The following is a 20379-nucleotide window of genomic DNA, read 5'->3' on the forward strand; positions in this document are numbered from 1 at the left end:
CTGTGTCTCCAAGTTATCCCAAAATATTAAATCTAAAAAAATGCTCAAGTTATCTCTTTTAGGGCACCTATTATATAAAAAACACAAAAATAACATCATCAGTGTGGATTTTATTCCCCTACTAAGTAAAAGTTTGATTTCAGTGCTGATGCCTTAAAAGATGTCTGGATTTTAATGCTTTGACCACATTGTTACCTTGGCAAAAAGCAGGATGAACACATGTGAAAGCGATGTGCAGGTGAATCAGATTTTTGACAGCAGGAGGTAGCCGTATCTGTGTCCAGTGCAGCGAAGAATAAATCACATAAAGGCAGCTCTGATCCAGGTATAAATCTTATCTTCAGCTTCAATAAGAACAGCAAGAAGAAGGAGCTGCTGCTGGGATCAATCGGTGTCTGAAATCAAGACATCTTCAGGACTTTTTCTGTAGAGTAACAAAGAATATTCTTCCTTATTTTTCTCCTTTTTGTATATTTCTTTAAACAGAGCTACCTTAGGAAAAGGTAAATGACACCAGTTCAGATTAAAAATACATTCCGTCTGGCATCTTTTGTAGACTATCAAGTGATCAAACTGTGTTTTTCTTTGCCTGAAAAGTGAACATTTCTCACTTTTCATGGCTCAGGTAAACAGAAAACCATGTTTTATTCTCGTTTCCCCTTTAACATTTTCATATTTTACTCTGAAAATCCTAAATAAAATCCAGTGAAACCAGAGACTATTAATTTGCAAGACAACCTCAGTATAAATCTCAGACAAACATTTTTCTGGACAATAGAATGTACCAAAAGTTGTGATAAATGATAATATTGTTGTTTTGAGATAATTTTTAAATAATATAACGGTACTAACATGAGAACACACTCTCAAAGATCAATAAACTTTAAATTCTAATGAACATTTAACACTGGAACTGGAAGACATTTCAAATATCCAAAATAAATAAACAGAACAACAAAAGGTTATTTGTGAGTTAGTTTTGTTTTGTTTGTACTAAAATCACTTGATGAGATTTTCTGTTTTTGCTGTGCAACTCATTCATTTCAATGAAAGCATCTTAATCTGAGGCATCACTTTAAAAAAATATGCTAACATTTTCTTCCTTCAATCTGACTGATCTTCAGTTTGCAAAGAGGAATTGGGGAAAATGTCAGCCTCTAAAAACCGCCAAAAATTTGCAGCTGGAGTTGCATAAAATATGTTGAAAACTGCACGTCATTTTTATTCCAAACTCGAAAAGATGAGATAAAATCAAAAGTTATGAATCTTTTGGCAAAGAATTAAATTACAGACATAATACTGGGACGGGTTTAGCATTAGCTGTGCAGAGGATCATCAAACATGTCCTCCTCTGCTGTTTTACAAGCACCGCAGTAAACAGCGACGCAAACAACTCTATTTCACATCAGACGCCGATATTATCATACTTCTCTGCACACCCAGGAGCAGAATCACCGATTTCCCCACCAATATGCTGAGAGTCATAATTTATCTTTCCAGTCCATGACACAGTGATATCAGCACCATCAATCTGCAGCGTTCCTGCAGAAGGATAGTTATTACTGCAGATCAGTCAGCCTTTTCTGCTCCGTGAGAACTGTCAACAGACAAAGGCACATTATTGGTGTTAACCACCTTCACACACCACTGGCTGGCACGGAGGTGTGGCATGAAGATGGATGGCCTTCAGGGCGTTTTTTTCTTTTCAATGAGACTTCAAGTACAAAATGAGTGGCTTTTAAAACAGAAATGTTCTTATTGCAAGTTCTGAAGTATCATCACTTTACTTCCAGGCTGAGAACAGATTTGTTAAATTTTACCCACCCCCGACCCCCCCAAACAAAAATCACATCAGTCAGGTTTTCCACACCAAAGGTTACATCTTTGGTGAGGAATAAGGTTACATCTTATTTAATATCTACATAATACTACACCGTATGAAAAATCTGACATGTGTTGGCACAGTTCAGTTCAAAGTGCTTTACATCATAAAAACACAAAAAATACAGTCAGAGAAACACAGTCAACAAATGAAATATAATGTTTTGTCTGGTGGCAGTAAAACACATCAGAATGTTTATCAATGTTTCATTTATGATGTTTCAAAAGCAACTATAAAGAGACGTGTTTAACTCTGAAAAACTGAGTTAAAGGAACTCAGTTTTTCAGCTGTTTTGTAGTTTTCTGGAAGTTTGTTCCAGATTCGTGGTGCATAGAAGCTGAATGCTGCTTCTCTCTGTTTGGTTCTGGTTCTGGATGAGAGCAGCACCAGAACCAGAAGACCTGAGAGGAAGGTTGCTATGACAACAGCAGATCTTTAACATGTTGTTGTGCTAAGTCGTCCACTGATTTATAAGCTAGCAGTATTTTAAAGTCTATACTCTTAGTACAAGGCCTTTAGAACTGGTGATGTGCTCCATCTTCCTGGTTTTAGTCAGAACGCCAGCGAGCAGCGATCAGGATCAGCTGCAGTTGGAGGATTGAGTTTTTTCGTTAGACGCTTTTGAAGTAATCAGTGCGACTAAAGATAAATGCATGGATGAGTTTCTCTAGATCGCGCTGAGACATCAGTCCTCTAATCCTGGAGATGTTCTTCAGGTGGTAGAAGGCCGACTTTGTAACTGTCTTTATGTGACTCTGAATGTTCAGGTCAGATTTCATCACTACTCCCAGGTTTCGGGCCTGATTGCTGGTGCATTGACTCTTGATTGTTTGTCTTTGGGTCTAAAGATAATAATTTAAATTTTGTTTCTGTTCAGCTGGAGAAAGTTTTGGCATATCCACACATTTATTTGTTAGGATCTGTTCAGTGATTGGATGGGTTCAGAGTCACCAGGTGACATCATGATGTAGAGCTGTGAATCATCCACGTAGTTGTGATATTAAATAATGACTCAGATTTAATCTTCTCATTATTGGCCCTTTGTAACTACGTTTCTTACTCACGCAAGGCGCCATGACAGACGTAGGAAGAGAGAGAGGATAGCATTGAATAGAGTGACAGAAATGGTTGTTTGGTTGTTTTTGACAGCAACAAGCTAGTTTGCAGTGTTAGCTAGCTAATTCCATGCTTTGGATATTTTAGTTTTATGATTATCAGAGGGCTGTCATTCAAGAAATCAGCTAAAAAGAAGACTGGAGAATCGTTATCTGTCTATGTGGTGACAGCAAAAAATGAAAACACAAAGAAACTTCAAAACAAAACAAAAGCCAGCATCTAGATGCAGAATTTCTTCAAAGAACAGAATGTCCTGGCCCAAAGCTACATTACTTCATCAGATCTGACGCAAACTGTGAGCAAGAGACGCAACAGTCCATTAATGAAAGTGTAAATCCTCAATATTAGCCTCAGTTGGTGAATAAGATTCATAAATGACATTAACACCAGCGTGTGCTTGATGTCAGCGACATAAAATGTGGCGTTATTAAAGCAAAGTGTGATCATTTTTATCTCTTGGGCTGTATTCGTCCTTGAAGCTTAACGACTTTTCAACAGCTGCTTGATGCTTCGCCATTTCCAGGAGATTTAATTCCAAACAAAAATATCTTTATCTCAGTGAAAAGTGCATGAGTTTACGACTTTAGGAAAATGTTGTAATTAATATTATCTGCTGCGCAGGAGGAAAACCTGTGGTGAAAGTGGGATTTTTCTCAAGCATGTCTCTGAGTTACTTAAAAGAAAATGTCAAAACAAAAAAAAAAAAAGATGTCTTCTTGATGCAGAGGCAGTTCTGCTGGGGAGTTTGGATTGCTGTTGCACTTTAACTAACACTCTGCTACCAGCTGAGCTGCCAAGCCTCCTGTTCCTCTGCCTCATCTGCAGCTTTTCCAGTCAGAAAACCGTCACAAAAAGGAGGAGGATTTGGAAACTAATGAGGTTCTTACACAGTTCAACAAAGAAACTCGGCACGACTTTTGGTACTTGGATTAAATCTAGGATTAAACTTGACTTCTTTCCCACGTGCAAGACAATCAAAAGGGTTTCTTTCTACATCTGGATAATGGCAGGGGAGAAATTTTATGCAATTACCATGTATGTGGTTGACACATACATGTGTCAAGCATGTATGTGTCAATCACATACATGCTTGACACATGCCTGTCACATTAACAATTTTTTTTGGATGATGGATTGTACCAGAAGTTATCGTGATAAACGATAATATTGTTGTTTTGAGACCATTTTTAAGTAATATAATGGCAACAATGTAAGAACACACTCTCAAAGATCAATAAACTTTCAATTCTAATGAACATTTAACACCAGAACTGGACGACATTTTAAATATCCAAAATAAACAAAACAACAAATAAAATGAATTATTAAATCTCTGTAAACAAAATTGTCCTTCAAAAAATAAGCTTGTTGAGTACAAAGCACCAAACTGAAGACATTTATCATCCAGTTCTGGGTAAAAAAAAAAAAAAGCAAGAAAAGAGATAAATGATAAATTATGTCAATGGTAATTACTGAGTTTGTTTTAATTCATCATATAATTTATTTATTGATTACCATATAGGCCTAACCTGACAGTAACAGTTTAATAGAGTAAGCTCTAAATACCAATAATCAGGTTGAATTTATGCAGTCTTGTCCAATATAAACAGCTACTGTTAGTAAATAAATTAATATTCTGTTTGTGTAAATCAGTTTCTGTCCCACTGTCCTTATTCCTTCCCTCTGATTGCGTAACTTTTCACGGGAACTGACTAAAATCACATGGGGTACCGCAAGGTTCCATCTTGGGCCCCTCTTATTTAACATCTGCATCGGCGGTGTCCAAAAGGCGGCCCGGCAGCCATTTGCAACCCTTCAAACGAATTTGGCCGGCCCTTGATTCAACACCAGCTTTATGTTGAGTTCACACCAAAAGCGATTTGAACATCAGTCTGGTTTACATTCAAAGTCTATGTGGAGGCGCATCGCTTTTCGAGGATTTTGAGTGTTTGACGCACAATAATGGTAATGGCATAATAATGCAAGAACACATTCTCAAAGATCAATAAACTTTAAATTCTAATGAACATTTGACACCGGAACTGGACGGCATTTTAAATATTTAATATAAATAACCAAAAACAACAAATAAAATGAATTATAAACTCTGTAAATAAACTGTAATTTAAAAAAAAAACATTATTATGTGATGTTAAAGCACCAGACTGAAGAAAGCAAAGGAAATGATTAAGTTTGTTTTAATTTATCACATGATTAATTGATTTAATGCTTACTGCGACAGGCCTACGTGGAAGTAAACATAATAAATGTAAAACGCATTCATTTGTATTTGGGTTTGAATCTCTGTTTGAATCCCAGTTGCATAAATTCTCCGTATCTCTCTGCGTTTTCTCTTGGTATTCCAGCTTACTGCTCCCTGCAAGCATGTGAGGATAAGCAGGTATAGAAAACAGCTTCTAACAGGTGTAAAACCCGCTCCCATGAGCTAATAACTCATCTTTTGTGTGAAGTTTGGCGCAGATGTGTAAGGATGAACACAAATCCCATATTCAAGAGCCCACATTTCGTCATTCACCGGTGCTGACAGCCGTGCCTCGGTGTAGGAAGTCGTTCTCTTTGTGCTCGCTTTGCTCTAACCAGATTTTGTGAGTGGGAATTTTGTGATGTGGAGGAACAGTATGTGTTCGGCTTTCTGTAGGTGGGAATCAAAAAGACAGAGTGTGTTGGTTTCCAGATTTCCTCTCTTCTGAGGAATAACCGCATCAAAGGGAATAATTCAAGAGGGAAAAAGAGAATAAATCACCTGTTGACAACACAACCTGATCTCAGCTGAAATGCCTCTACATACCCCGTTCTGTTCTGCTGTAACCGAATATGACCCAGGATTGTTTTGTGTTTACCTCCGCCCCTCTTCTTTCCTTCCTTAGTCTGTCAGTTTAGGTTAAAGGTCAGAAATTTAGATCTTCTGTTATATTTTCACTGATGGAGGTAGCCATGTTTTCACCCGATGGGCTGATGATGCGTTTTGGTCCATTCTGTACTGGGACCTACAGAGTAAACACAGGAAGCCTAACTTTACCTGAGTTGTTATTAATCATTGCGTTTGACTGGTGTAATTTTAGATAATACCACAATGTGTCACTGTTGGCTGTAATTTAAAAAAAAAAAACATAGAACAATGAAGTGAATCTGCATAATTTCGCACATGAAAAAAAGCCTTTTTAATTTGAACCAGAGTGTGTTGAAATCGATGTTCAGCTCTCAGTGGGAGAGCTGAACGCGACTTCTGAAGGACCAACATTTGTGCCCTCAACATTTCTCTCCAGAAGACTTTGAGTCATTTTTACGTGCAAAACTGACAAAGGCTCCAACAGGTGATTGTTACCTTAACGAGCTAAAAATAAAAGCCGTGCTGACAGTTTTTATCCACAAAGCACCTAAACTGCCGCTGGAATGAAAAACGCCGGAAGAAACATCAGCCAGCCAGCGGTGGAAGCTCTTTAAGTGCTAACAGAGCTAATTGCTATTGCTGCCGGTACTGAATATGAAACCACTGATCTGACCGGACCCTAAACAGCTGTTACCGGACCGGACACAGAGCTATAGAAGCACTTATCGGATCACACAATCCGACCAGAGGTAAGTATCATTCATTATTTCATTTACGAAGCTGAAGATGGCAGCAAACACCAGCTGCTACGGCCAACTCTGTTCTCTTCCTCCGTTTGGTCCTCCTTACCTTCGTTACATCTTGTGATTTCTACATTCACATCGATTTCAACACACTGCGGGTCAAATTAAAAAGGCTTAAAGACGTTACTCATCACTGTTTTGGCCGAACGGAGCTAGCATTAAACATTTGCCCAGAATGCATTGCAACATGAACAACATGGCAACGTTCATGCTACAATATTTTATTACAATTTATAAAAACTTAACAACCTACACTATTATTACTATATTGTTTTAACATCTGAAATCAAAATTTCTCAAATAAAGTTGATTGTTCCAACTAATCATGGATCCCTTTAAAACATTGTTTCTTTTTTTATTGAGTTTTTGGCCAAAGTTACGACGCATGGTCGTAACTTGCTTCTTTAAATGTTCAGATGATGAACTAAACAGAGTTTTCCAAAGCTTAAAATATTGTTTTCTGATGTAAATCTGCTTTAAACGTCTCCACAGCTTCCTCTGCTGCGTCCCCAAGTCTTCATGATGCCATTTGTTCCCTAACAAACCTTCACAGAACAGCTGGATTTATAATTAGACTAAACTGCATGCTCTGTTTGGACTCCATTTACCAGGTTAAAAGAAGTTCAATGCAAATATGCCTGACATACTGCTGTGATAGTTGTGAAAGTCTTTTCCCTTCAGTTTGTGCTGCAGGACTGTTTGATGGCGGATATAAAAAGAGCCGAGTGCAGCAGCAAAGATTAAACAGTCTCACTTATTTCCTGTTTCTTAAGATGATGGGACATAGGTTTATATATATCCTTCAAAAGGTAAGTTAAAAATGCCCTTCTTCAGATAAAAAGAAGCACTTTTCTGACTGTACAGACTAAAATTAGACTAAAGCAAATTTTTTTAAGCAAGAAGAGCTTTTCTGAAATCCAAACAGGCTTTTATCAGTGCCTGAAACGGAGCTCTTTGTAAGATAAAAACAGCGCCGCCGCCTCTGTAACCCCCAACCCTTCGGCTGTGGGATCTCCTTGCGTGGCATTTTAAGGGCTCAGCAGTTCTCATGTGCGATATTGATGAGAAATCAAATGATGGTGTCATCTGTACCGTAGCAGTGATGGATTATGCAGAGCGAGCTCTCCGCTAAGCAGCCGGCTTAAATTAAACACCGTTTCCGGCGAGATGAAGAGCCACCGGCTGACGCTGGAGTCCTCTCCACTCCGACCACTTTTATTGGCAAATCATAGTGATGAACCTTAATATGCATCTTTGGGCTTACATGCTGAGTTGAACACAGACTGTGAGATATAGCCCAGAGAAACATTCATAAGGTGTGCAGAGGAACAGAAAATGAAGTGTCAGAAAGTGGCATTTAGAAACATTTGTCTCTATAATGCTGAGAAGATGTTTCCCAGGATTGTTTCCTGTTGAGAGACTGCGTACACAAAACACAGTCAAGGTGTGTAACAGATTTCAAACAGATGAAAATGCCTTTCTTCTGCTGGCGTCTGCTTGTGCAGTGGAGTGAAATTATGCCAAATGACACCATCAATCTCAGAGTTTATTCTCTCAGCCAAGAAATCTGGAAATTGCTTTATAGCTCTCCCTTCCACCCAACGGTGACTTTTAATGGCCCAATAGGCACTTCACCTCATTTGGCTCTTTAGTCTTTGCATTTCTCAGCAATTAATGTAATCATATCGTCAAATATACCTACATCCTTGATCTGGGAGGAATATAAAGTGTAAAGACACTGTCTGCATTTCTATTAACCTAAAAATTGACATTTTTAAAATAAATTCACTTAACTGAATTTCATTAAGAAGGTTTTTTGTTGTTTTTATTTCACAAACTGCACTGGAAACACTTCTTTCCCATCACCAGAGGCACATAATCAACAACAGAATATTACTACTGGCAGAAATGACAAAGACGAAGACAGGAAGTGTTATGAGGATGATGGCTGCATGTTTTTAAATTACTTATCACATGAACTTATTCACATGTCATTTTAATTGCATTTCTTTTCAATTGAAACACAGCAAGTGCGAAATTGTGTTTGGAATATCAACAAAGTTTTGAGCACATTTGTAACGGAAAAGTAGTTTACCGCTAGGGAAAATCCACAGACTTTATCCTAAATGATTTAATCCAGTGTAACATCAGTGAATATCTTACAATCACGTGATATTTCAAACTGTGATATTGGTCTTCTGTTGAGGACTAATAGGGACCAACAAAAATACAAGGCACTCCTGGTTTGATTGCCTTATAAATGCCAGCCAATAGTGTGTCAAAGAACATAGCACCTACATATACTAGCTACCCAAACTATATCGTCTTCAAATATTTAATTTGTGCTTTGTGGCAAAATCTGCAACTAGACAGAGCCAAACAAAATGGCTGAAAACCAAATTACAGCATAAGGGTTACAGATCAGTCGATAATACTGATTGTTATTGATTAGTTTTTTGTTTAATATATCTTAAATACATCCAAACCTTTTATTTTTTATCCAGTGTTCACTACATTATGTTGTTTTTGTATTTTTATGCAGCTATGAGCCACAGTGGCAAAACCTTAAATTGCTGCTCCGCCAGTTACTCAACAGGTCGTTGCTAGGCAACCAAAGATTGAGTGAGTTGCTAGGTAACCAAAGAGTGAGTGAGTTAGTTAAAACCACCAACTTTGCTTAGCTGACTCCGAGAACCGTTGAGCAGCTAAAACCTTTCCTTTGCCTACAGTGAAAGTATTGAAAATTCCACATATTTCAATATCCGTTGATATTGATCATTTGTCTGTCGCAATATATACTTACTGATTTATTGTAGACAGGTTTCCGACAAAAAATTTGGACTTTCCACACAAAATCCATAAATACTGATGTGAAATGATGATGATAAAGACTGTTATTCCTTGAACAAAGTTATCATTTCAAGAATCTAAATTCAAAATTATGTATGTTAAAAAATATTTTACTTTATGCTCAAAAAGTAGAAGTAATTATGTGGTTTTAAAGAGCTGATCCATCCATCATCTATTCCCATTTCTTCAGAGGTGGATTAGTGCTCAAAAACTATATATTTAAAAAAAAATCCAAGAAAATCAGGAGAATTATGACATTTTTTCTCCTTAGTGAGTTTGAGCTCAGTAATGTCAAACAGTCATTTTGAGGCGCTATAGCCAGTGTCTGTATTCCTATGGCCTCAATCACCATGAAAACATCCTTCGTTGGTCCTCCTTTGATGGGATTAGTGTGCAGCTGTGGGCAGGAATTTGGAAAACTCCATTTTTGTTACATTGTCTTTGTTTGCATGACTTGATTCTGGAAGCTTGAAGGAAAATAATAGACAAAATCACCTCGAAACATGTACAAAATGATTCATGACCAAACCTGACGCCTTCTTTCTGCAGCACCCAAACAAACGGTGAAAATGTTCACAGTGATAACGACCAGAAAACTCAGACAAAACTGTCGGCTTCAGCATAAAGTTATAAAATTTGGTGTCCTAGTTTCGCTATTATCCAAAAACTACTTATGAAAAGTATTTTTTGATAAAACCATGGCCCTCCTCAGCCGTTCTTACTAACCCTCCCGCCCTGCTCTTACCATGTCGCCCAGTGTTTTTCTCTTTTCAAATGAAATTATTTTCTTTTGTGCTCTCGTAATATATTCATAGCACAGGAAAACAAGCAGAGGATCAAGATCAAGCAGCTCAGAAAATATCAAATAGAATATATTCATGGGGCGTCATGGTTTGGTTTCTCTCTCTGTTGGGCTCACGGAAAAAGCATAAAGCATGTTTTATATGCGAGATCCACACAAACCGCGCTCAGGGGCAAGTTATATGTTACAAAAGCACAACAACATGCTGATTTTACTGATTTGTGTCATTTCTATTTGTAAAAACCTGAACTTTATAAATCAAAACACTGCAATATACTTTCTTTCTGAAATAATTTTACGAAGAAAAGCTTCAATTTAAAGTCAACTCAGCTTTTAGACGTCTCTGCTTCAAAATAAGCAGACGTTTAAATAATTTCATACAAAACTGGAAGAATCATTTTTATTTTGGGGGGAAATAACTAAAAAAAGAGAAAGCAATCTGCTGTGTCTCCAGTTCCTTCCAGCCTCAGAGGAGTGCATAAAGATTTGTTTGTTCCTGCAGCCAAAAAAACAAGCTTTTGTTGTACCGCGGCTGGAGCTGATAGACAGCGTTTCAACATTTCTGGATGCGCAGAACAAAATATGGTGGCCTGTGAGGCAGTTGCTCCATTCAAGATTGAAGGCTTTTCTCTGACGCTGAGAGTGCAGCTTAGAGGCTGCAAACTTGCAGAAAGCTGTTGACATTTTTCTAAAGATTTTCACACAACAGCTCTTAGTTTGGGCTCCATTCAACTTCATGCAGGCACTTTCAAAAAGTTTAGCGCTATGGAGGCAGAGGCATATTATTTCTGTCGTATAAATAAATCCTCACAGGCCCGGAGGTGGGTAAAAATAAACAGCGTTGTGCAACAACAGGTTCTGGTGTGGCGATGAATACTTATTAATAATGGCTGAAGGCATTTAAAATACTTTGATCAACAAACTCAAAAGCTATTAACACTAGCATAGGGTGAAACGATGACAAAAACTGACAACTGCTAAAAATAAAACAATAAGAATTATAAATAGCACAAACAAAATTACCCAGTGATGTCACAAGTCAGTATGAACTGTGAATGTTGAGAAGCCAAATTTATTTAAAGGGAATTTAACAATTAGTCCAAGTTAGTTTTCAACTAATATAGTTGTGTTTTTAGCCATGATTTGTACTGAGCTGAGTTTCAAAATGAGGCCAAATTAGCTGTAATCTAGGATGCAGGTTATTGATCAATGCATTAATCTAAAGTTGATTGATCTAATCTTTTGGTTAACATCCGACTGTCTTTCCACAACATAAAGTACTAAATTTATCATAATATGCTTAATTTAAAAAGTATATAGTTAATATTTAACATTATCTTGCATCAGTTGTATTAAATACTTACTGAATAAACAGAAAACTGTGCTTCTCTTACATTATTAAACTCATACATATTTATAAAATATAACAAAACAGGAACCTTTAAGGTTGCTGAACAGAAAAATAAAATATGAAAAGAATAAAATATGTGAAACACTTACAGAGATGTTCATACAGAAGAACCGTCTGTAGTTGCGCTTGAAGAAATAAAACTTTTCTCCGTGAAGTGCTTTAACTCACGACAGCCCTCAAAAACAACCTTGTTTATCGGCTTCATGTTTTTCTTTTTCCACGTCATGCTGTTCGTCTGAATGAGCGATATTAAGGTCAAACTTAAGGAGCTTGTCGAGTGTTTATATTTCAAACCAGAACCGCACAATGTGTAGTTTACATCCCACATCGGACTCTGCGTGGACCGTTTCTCTTTCCAGTTCAGAAAGAGCTCCGCCATTTTTGCTCCCTGCTCCGCTAAAGTGTGACCAACGGCGCCCTCTGCTGGGTGGCGGCCAAACTACAACAGAAAGAAAAGGTCCAAGCGGACGTTATTAGCTAACTGATTGGAACTAATTTTAATAGTAGAGGACCCAAATATTGTACTCAAGTAAAAGTAGCACTACTTAAGCATATTTCTATTCAAGTAAAAGAAAAAGTAGCCGTCCAAGAAATTACTCAAAAAGTATAAAAAGTCTACTCAGGTACGTAACCGATGAGATTATCAATCATTTAATATTTAAAAATTACATAATCAGATTAACCAAAACATAAAGTTAAGTGGAAATTTTGATATTTTAAGGACCAAAATTACAATAATTCAAATAAGTAACAAAAAATATAATCAGGCAAAAGAAAATTTTCCCCATCAGTTTCTTTTAATATAAACTGTATAAAACTAACAAAAGCTAAAGGTGTATGTCTGTGTATGGTGGAGTTTTGTTAAGATATGCTTGTTCTTCATCCAGTGGGTAGAGAATCCAGAAATTTTACTCAAGAATAATAAAATTACTCAAGTAAAAGTAAAAAGTTCAGGGTAATAAAAAATACTCCTAGAAGTTTTTTTTGTTGTTTTTTTAAAGTGTATTATAAGCCTGGAGGGCCACCAGGCTTTACTTGTGTATGCTAAGCCCTACCAGGCTTAGCATTGTTTATTTACTTTAGGTTGGGGTTTTTTATTGTTGCCTTTTTTAAGACTTTATAGTTGGTGTTAAGGTACTAATCTTCCAGTCTTCCAAAATGCATAACTATCAAGTGATATTTTCAAATTTGACAGTTTAAATTGTTTAAACTGTCAGTTAAAGTTGACGTTTTAAACATTTTTAAACATGGTGGCCAGCTGGATGGCTGCCCTGGCGCCCCAAGCATCGGGCTTAGCAAGGGGAAACACTGTGATGTGTATTACTATTGGTATAAAAAATAGTCCTAGTCCTAGTTTCATTGTCAATGTTATCAAATCAAAATTCAACAATTTAAACATTACAATTGTTGAATTTTTACATTAAAAGTAAAAAAAAAAAGTGGCAGTGGTACTGGTCTTTCTTTATAAATATTAAAAAATTATTGACTTAAATCAAGCTCCTATATCTTGCTAATAAGCTACTTGAAAGTTTTGTTTTATCTCAAGTGTACTATGATATTTGGGCTAGAAACCAGACCAAAAGTACTTGATCGTATTTGGGACAAATACTGAAACTTTACAAGTTTCAGCAAATAACACATCCAATGTAAAGCAATGGACACCAAAAAGCATCAATGTTCTTCCCCAGAGCAGATCCTCGGGTTTAACCTGGAAGATTGTTTATCCTATCCAGTCTAATGGGATACAGAGGTATGTTTGTCACGGATTACAGAAAATCCCACCTAATCGTCTTCCATAAATGTCAGATAAAACCGGCGCCAAGACTGCAGAGAAAGGCTCAGCAGGGAGTCCGGTAGAAAAACCGAGCATGCAGAGCAAAAAGGTTACACGTTTTACGGGGCTCCCCGCTTTCACCCGCTCGACATTTCGTTCTGATGATGACTTGAACGTGAGCATAATGTCAAAGCTCTTCTGGTCTGGCTACAACACAACCACTGGTGTTTTTTTTGTGTGTTTTTTTTACTTATTTAGTCAGTGTTAAACTTTTCCTTTTACAAATAATGCAGAAAAGGAAAAACATACGACAGAGTTGGATTTTAAAAGTAATCTTGTCCACCTGAATTTATATGACTGCACATCGCTGCACAGTTTTAAGACTCGCCTGCCTTCATGTTTTTCCCACTGAGCGTCTCAGGCGCTCTTGGGTGCCTCATGAAAGCTTTTGCATAGATTCTTAAAGCACCGAGCCAAATAAAAAAGCTTTCTGAGCCAACCTTTTGTCCTGCAGGATTTAAAAGAAAATCCTGCTTGCTGGTGCTCTTGCAGTTGTGCTGTGGCAGAGGGACTTTCTGTGCTTTCTCCAGGACACTCAGGTCAAAACAGAAATCTAAACTCAACTTCTTCAGCAGCTACATCTACTGAAGACAAAAGAAATCGCTTAAGTCAATCTGAAATGCAACAGAAATCTGAGATTCTTCAAAAATATCTCAACCCACAGAGACGCTTTTTATGTAGAGTGGTTCAGTTTTACATGAATCACCTTAAAAGCCATACAGAATCATTAACCTTACCAAAAAGGTTTAATGCTATACAGCGAGTTGGTGAAATCAATTGACAGCTGTAGGAAAACAACAGTGGAGTGACGACAAAGTCAAGCTTCTCCTGTGTTTAATACTGGATTATAAAACTAAAACTACAAATTGAACATTTAATCTGTTATAAATGATGACTATGACAACTTTGAGGTTCTAATTAGGGTTAGAGGTTGGACTAATACATCAGCGTTTTCAGAAAAGAGGCGTTTTTGCTTTTCACATTAATACATAAGGGGACATTTTCATGTTTAAAAGAAAAATAAAACACTCGGGGCTCCCTAAAATGCAGTTTCTGTATGGAAGAGAGGCTCAAACGGCTAAAACGACGTTTCCATTTGGACGGTGCCGTGTTTGCTCTGGATTTTGTTTAGAATACATATGGACAAAAATGGTAGTATGATGTTCCTTCCACTTCAAAATTATGTACAACTTTGTGTTGGTTTCCCACATAAAATCCCAGAAAAACCCATTGAAGTGTATGGTTGTGATTTGAACATTCGTGAAAATGTTCAAGGAGTATGGATACTTTTATTACATCTTACATTTTGTAAAAAATTTGTTTTTTACATATTTGTTAAAAAACATTCTGCACCTTTAAATGTTGCGTCCTTCTCAGTTAGAGACTTCCTATTGCTGTTGACTGAACACCATGTTTTGTAAAGTTCAGTATCTGACGACCAGCTGGGTCGTGTACTTCCACACATTCAAGCATTTCCAAGGTGAAGCTCATTACTGTTAATAACCTGAAATAAGAGGCTAACAATTCACCCGACTACGCGACTTCTTGAAGCACACTTAAGAAGACTGAACCTCTGTCGCTGTAATCGATGGTCCTCACTAACTGATCCTCAAGGTGAGTAACGGCAGCCTCTCCTTGCTGTGCTGTTTCTCACTCCATCCCATAATAGCCCCTTTGAGAGCCATTATGGCATCTGGGGAAGGTAAATCTCTCATCTTGGTGTCACTTATGGAAGTAGGAGTGACATTTCATGGCCCCTGGACAGAAGTTGGTTGTCTGTGCAGAATACTTACAGAAATAACGAATGGCAAAAGGTTACGCAACGGTAATAATCCCACATTTTTTCCTGCACTGAGGCCAGCAGAAAGTGTTAAGTTTAATTAACTACAGTGAAAGGCCTGTCAGCTGCTGTAGTTATCGTTTCAAACCCTGTGTCCCGTTTGGCTGATGTGTCAGCCACAGAGAGGGCGGATGATCCGAAATGTTCTGCTTTATTCTCTTTAGAGGCCTAATCTGAGCTGGGAGGAACCACCCCCACCAGCAGAAACGGATGTTGGAAGGTAGATGCGTTTGAAGTGTAAATATCCCACAGGTCAACAGACTGCAGCTGAGAAGGCAGATGGCAACATACTTTTATCCATGCTAAACTACTGTGATTTTTTTCACAGTAGTTTAGTTTTAGTTCAGCAGATATGAGCAACTCTTATTTTGGTCATCTAGTGACTTTAAAATTTTTCTATTTAGGCCCGTCAGAATAGCAAATTTTGCTGGACGCTAAATTGTCCCAGGACTTAAGATAAACAATAAAATTTTTGTTTTGAGACCATTTTCAAGTACTATGACTGGAAGTGGAAGACATCTGAAATACCAGAGAGACTTCCTGGGTAGTTTACCTGTTAATGCATAATTATTTACTTGGTAAGGTACTCTCATTTCATTGTACTTACTGGATATTTCTCAAGAATTTATTTTGGTAAAACCTGGCTCTGTTACAAGAGGGCACTTTTCTGCGGCCTTGTATCACCGGGTATTTATAAAAACAAATTAATTAATTAATTCTGCCATACTGTTTTAAAAAATAATATCATGCACACGGGTCAGTTTCAGAAAAGTTTTCCTCCCACAGACCAGCACAAATCCGCCTCTCAGCGTTGCTTTAAACAGCCAGACCCATAGGGGGCAGTGTAGCGCAAAGCTAAATCCTGTCAGCCAATCAGATTGCTCCAAAGCAACTATGACTTCCAGTCTGGAATTAAACAAGATGCCAGGAGATTCAGATGAATAGACTGTACTACCTTTAATTGGATGTTTTAGTGCTTTATTTGTTGTAGACTGTGTGAATGTGTGGGACACCAAATCTTTTAAGTTCCTTCGTACACATCCACATGGGTCATAATTTTTTATAAATAATTGTTCTTAGTGATATTAGGCAGAGTTTTCTTGTGGGTGGAAGGCCAAATTTACAAAAAGAAATAGTTTTTCCAGATATCCGCTACATGTGGACTGGACCTCAAACTCTGATGAAACTTTCCGAGATTTTTCACGATGCTTTCTAGAAATTATTGATTACTTTTCAGGGAGTTTCTGGTTGTGAAAGTGCAACTTTATCACCTGAAAAGGATCCAGGAAATTACACGGTATTCCCAGAAGAACACCTGTTAACTTCCTAATGATTTATAGAAAGTCCAAATTAAATTCTGGGTAAGTATTGACTGAATTAACTAGTTACTGAAGTTTTAAAGCAGTGGAGACCATCAGTAAAAGTTCAGTTAGTCTGTGAATTAGAATAAAACAGGATTTAATGTGGGTTTTATCGCCAACATCCCATTTGGGAGACTTTAAAACATGCTGAATTAGCAAACTAAATGATCTCTTCCCATCAACAGTCTAATATTTTCGGACTCTCAAGTGACCCTTTCAGCCAAATATCCTATTATTGCAGAAAAACTTGTTGTGGAGCCAATCTGTGGAGACATGGCTCATTTGGTATTCATTAGAAGGATTCCCACTGAGCCCAAACCACTCATTAAACAGAAGCTGACCCAAAATAAATGTTTGAGGCTAAATATTTAAAGGCTGGATCAATTATTTTAAATGATTTCTAACTTTTTGATATAATGGCTTTTAGTTTTTATAATTTTGTCTCTCATTCCGGCCCAATGCGCACACAGAGGCAACTGATTGCTTCAAGATAATGATCCAACAGTTCCTAAAATAAATATGCTAAATATTTCACTCTCTGGTGATTATATTGATTTCTTTTTAACTTGCTGAGCGTGTTTTGCAGTATAAATGTCAATTGGGAAAGTGATATTTATTACATCTCAACAAAGACGAGTCATTTAAGCTGACCAATTCGCAGAGTACAAAACGGTTTGATGAAAATATAATTTTGATCAGACATGCTTAATCGAAACACTTTTTTCATAATTTTGTTCTTGTAAAGTGATTACTTTCCTTCCACATAATTTACTGTTAATCTAATAAAATCTGACATTGCATTTCTTTGTCTCACAGAAATTTCTTGACAAAACATTCCTCGGTTTCATGTATATAAAAAATGAAGCCATTTCTGAACATAAATGCATTAAAAGCTTTTAGTTTTTGCTTTTGCCTGGGGAATACAAGACAGACAAGAAAAGCCACTATCGTTTCTCGTCACATTATTGTTGAGGCTCTTTTTTGCTCTAATTGGTTCATCATTACTGGAATTTGTTAAATTCTGGGCTGTAGACGTTTGATATCAAATGAAACCCTGTTGTTAAGCTGAAAACTGTGGAAGTTTTTTTTTACATAACTTTGAACAATATATAAATTAATCATTTAATGGCAAATCAAGCCATAAAATCGCAATGGGGAAAAAGCTGTTTTTCATTTCCTTTCTGGAAGCTTGCAGTAAGACGCACCATTTGTAAATCTACTTTATATTCATGGGATGTCCTGGTTTATATTCTGGCTTATGTCATCAGTGTTTACCACATTTTCTATGACTTTTTGTCCCTTTCTCTAAACTTGGAGCAAAAACATGAAATAAAATGCAGAATTGTGACCTACTTTGACATTGGGGAGGCATCCTCCCCCAATAGTTGCAGGAACTGGTCTGTGTCAGTATTGTTCTCATGGAAATCATCAGTAATGATTGCGCTGACCTTTAAGACCAGAACAGGCTTTGCCAGCACCAGTTCTGCATGTAAATGAACATCCAAAACAACAAAATCCAGCATATTGAAGGAACTGCCAGAGCAAAAATATGTTTTATTTTGTCTCCAATGGCAAAAAATGCACAATAATTTATCGTCTTAAAAAGATGTTTTTTCTTAAACATGTTGAGGTTTAATCATTGAAATCCATTGCCAGAACCACAAAGTTAAACTTTTAAAGATAGTAGTCAGTGATTTTAAAACTACGGATTGAACATGTTTGAATGACAACTTTTTCTGAACTGTGCGATGCTGTAAGAGCTGTGGTGGAACCAGCTGCACATTTTCAACAAAAAAAAACAACATTCTCCAACTTCCTGTTGTCTTCTTTGTTGTTTTTGCCAGTAGTAACATTTGGAGGTTGATCATGTGACTCGTGTAATATGAAAAATGTGTTTTAATTGCAGTTTTGTGAAATATGTCCAATTTGACACGGCTGAAAAACCAACTTATCAAAGCTTTATATTGAAAAACAAGAGTTTTTTTTTCTCAATTGCAGTGTTTCCATTAAGCACATTTATTTTTCTAATCTCAAATTTTACAATTTTAAGGCTACTTACTGGTGGTTTCTTCTTTTGTTTAATTAGAATTTGCATGCGTCGGCTCTCTGGGTACTCCAGTTTCCTCCCATACTACTTTTTAATTTTAATTTTATTAATTTTTGTCTGAATAAGCAGCAGTTTGTGCTGGTGAAGCCATTTCAACTCACTTTCTAATTTTATTTAATTATTTCTATAAATGTCGCAGAATTCAACTGAGTTTATACAACTTTGTAACTCTAGTTAAAAACATAATTTCCACACAAAACCAAAATCTTCCCTCATGAATTACACATTAGACTCTGAGTGCCATTAAAGACTGTAACTTTATTTTAGTTTTTTAAGGGAAATGATTATGCAAATGAATATCTAACATTTTTGTCCCACTTGTCGCTCAGTGAAATAGCTTTGATCTATCAAACAGTGGTTCAGGCTCGGGTCTGTTTACTGTTAGACTTCCCTGAACCTCGCTGAGTTTTTCCTTTTCCCCCTTACAGATAATGAGGCTTGTGATTACCATCTTAATAGGCATTAATAAGAAACGAGTGTTGGCACAGGGCAGATTTGCAAACAGTGTGCAGAGAATGGCGTATCAAGGAATTAAGCACTCTTGAGATTCGAGTTTTAATCTCATGAAAATTCAATTAGCCCACTTCAGAAACGGATTATGCTGAAGAAATAAAATTAGCACGACAGGGTGCAAAACAAGAACACATCATGAAATTGGTTAGCAGCCGCCTGCTGACATTCATTCATACAGTGTTTAATGCCATACTTCATTGGCTCCTGAAGCTGTTAGAGGAAGTAAACATCTACACTGACATTTTGGAAAAGAGCTGGCATAATCTTCCCACTTGTAGGATCACATCATTAACAATAATCCCACTGTTTTCTTCTGATCCAACTGAACAGATGGTAACCTATTCATATTAAGACCGTTTACAGTTTGAGGAATGAAGTGGTTGGGAAATCTGGTTCATACTTCCAGTTATGAGAACATAAAACGTTCCTACACAATACAAATTTAATTTGAATATGTACTCTCCAAAATGTGTCTTTATCTTTATGTTCACACCCTTGTACATCTCTGGAAAAAACGAAGAGCCCGCTGCACCAAACCCCATTGAAAACATGATAGTTATTCCACCAAATACTGATTTCTGAACTCTTCCTGAGTTAAAACATCAGTATTGTTGTTTCTAAATGAACATGAACTTGTTTTCTTTGCATTATTTGAGGTCTGAAAGCAAAGCACCTTTTTTTGTTATTTTGACCATTTCTCATTTTCTGCAAAGAAATATGTAATTTTTCCTTAAATTTCAGAGACATGCTGTCAGTGGTTCATAGAATAAAATAAAAGAACAATGTTCATTTTACTCAAACATACACATAAAAAAAGTAAAATCAGAGAAACTGATCATTTTAATTGGTCTCTTATTTTTTTCCAGAGCTGTAATGACTGGTCTCCGAATGCAGATTTGAACTGAAGGTTTTCTAAATGAATGAATTCCCTTTGAGGTTCATCACCTATTGATCTTCTGTTTGACTGACAAGAATCTAATCTTTTGACATTTACAAAGGGTCAGAGCTC

General features: G+C 36.8%; 1 long non-coding RNA gene across 2 annotated transcripts; it reads right to left on the reverse strand.

Moving 5' to 3' along the window:
• Positions 1–201: 201 nt before the first annotated feature.
• LOC107836658 (uncharacterized) lies at positions 202–12073 on the reverse strand. Of its 2 annotated transcripts, none has more exons than XR_001662601.1 (3): positions 11805–12073; positions 11012–11013; positions 202–424 (listed from the first exon to the last, which is right to left on the reverse strand). It is a non-coding gene; the product is annotated as an uncharacterized LOC107836658 (long non-coding RNA). The 2 variants fall into 2 exon arrangements; XR_001662602.1 differs by lacking the exon at positions 202–424 and adding an exon at positions 9654–9969.
• Between the last annotated feature and the right edge of the window lie 8306 nt (positions 12074–20379).

Source organism: Poecilia formosa, unplaced genomic scaffold, assembly GCF_000485575.1.
Source record: "Poecilia formosa unplaced genomic scaffold, Poecilia_formosa-5.1.2 Scaffold72, whole genome shotgun sequence".
In the NCBI taxonomy this organism is placed as follows: Eukaryota; Metazoa; Chordata; class Actinopteri; order Cyprinodontiformes; family Poeciliidae; genus Poecilia; species Poecilia formosa.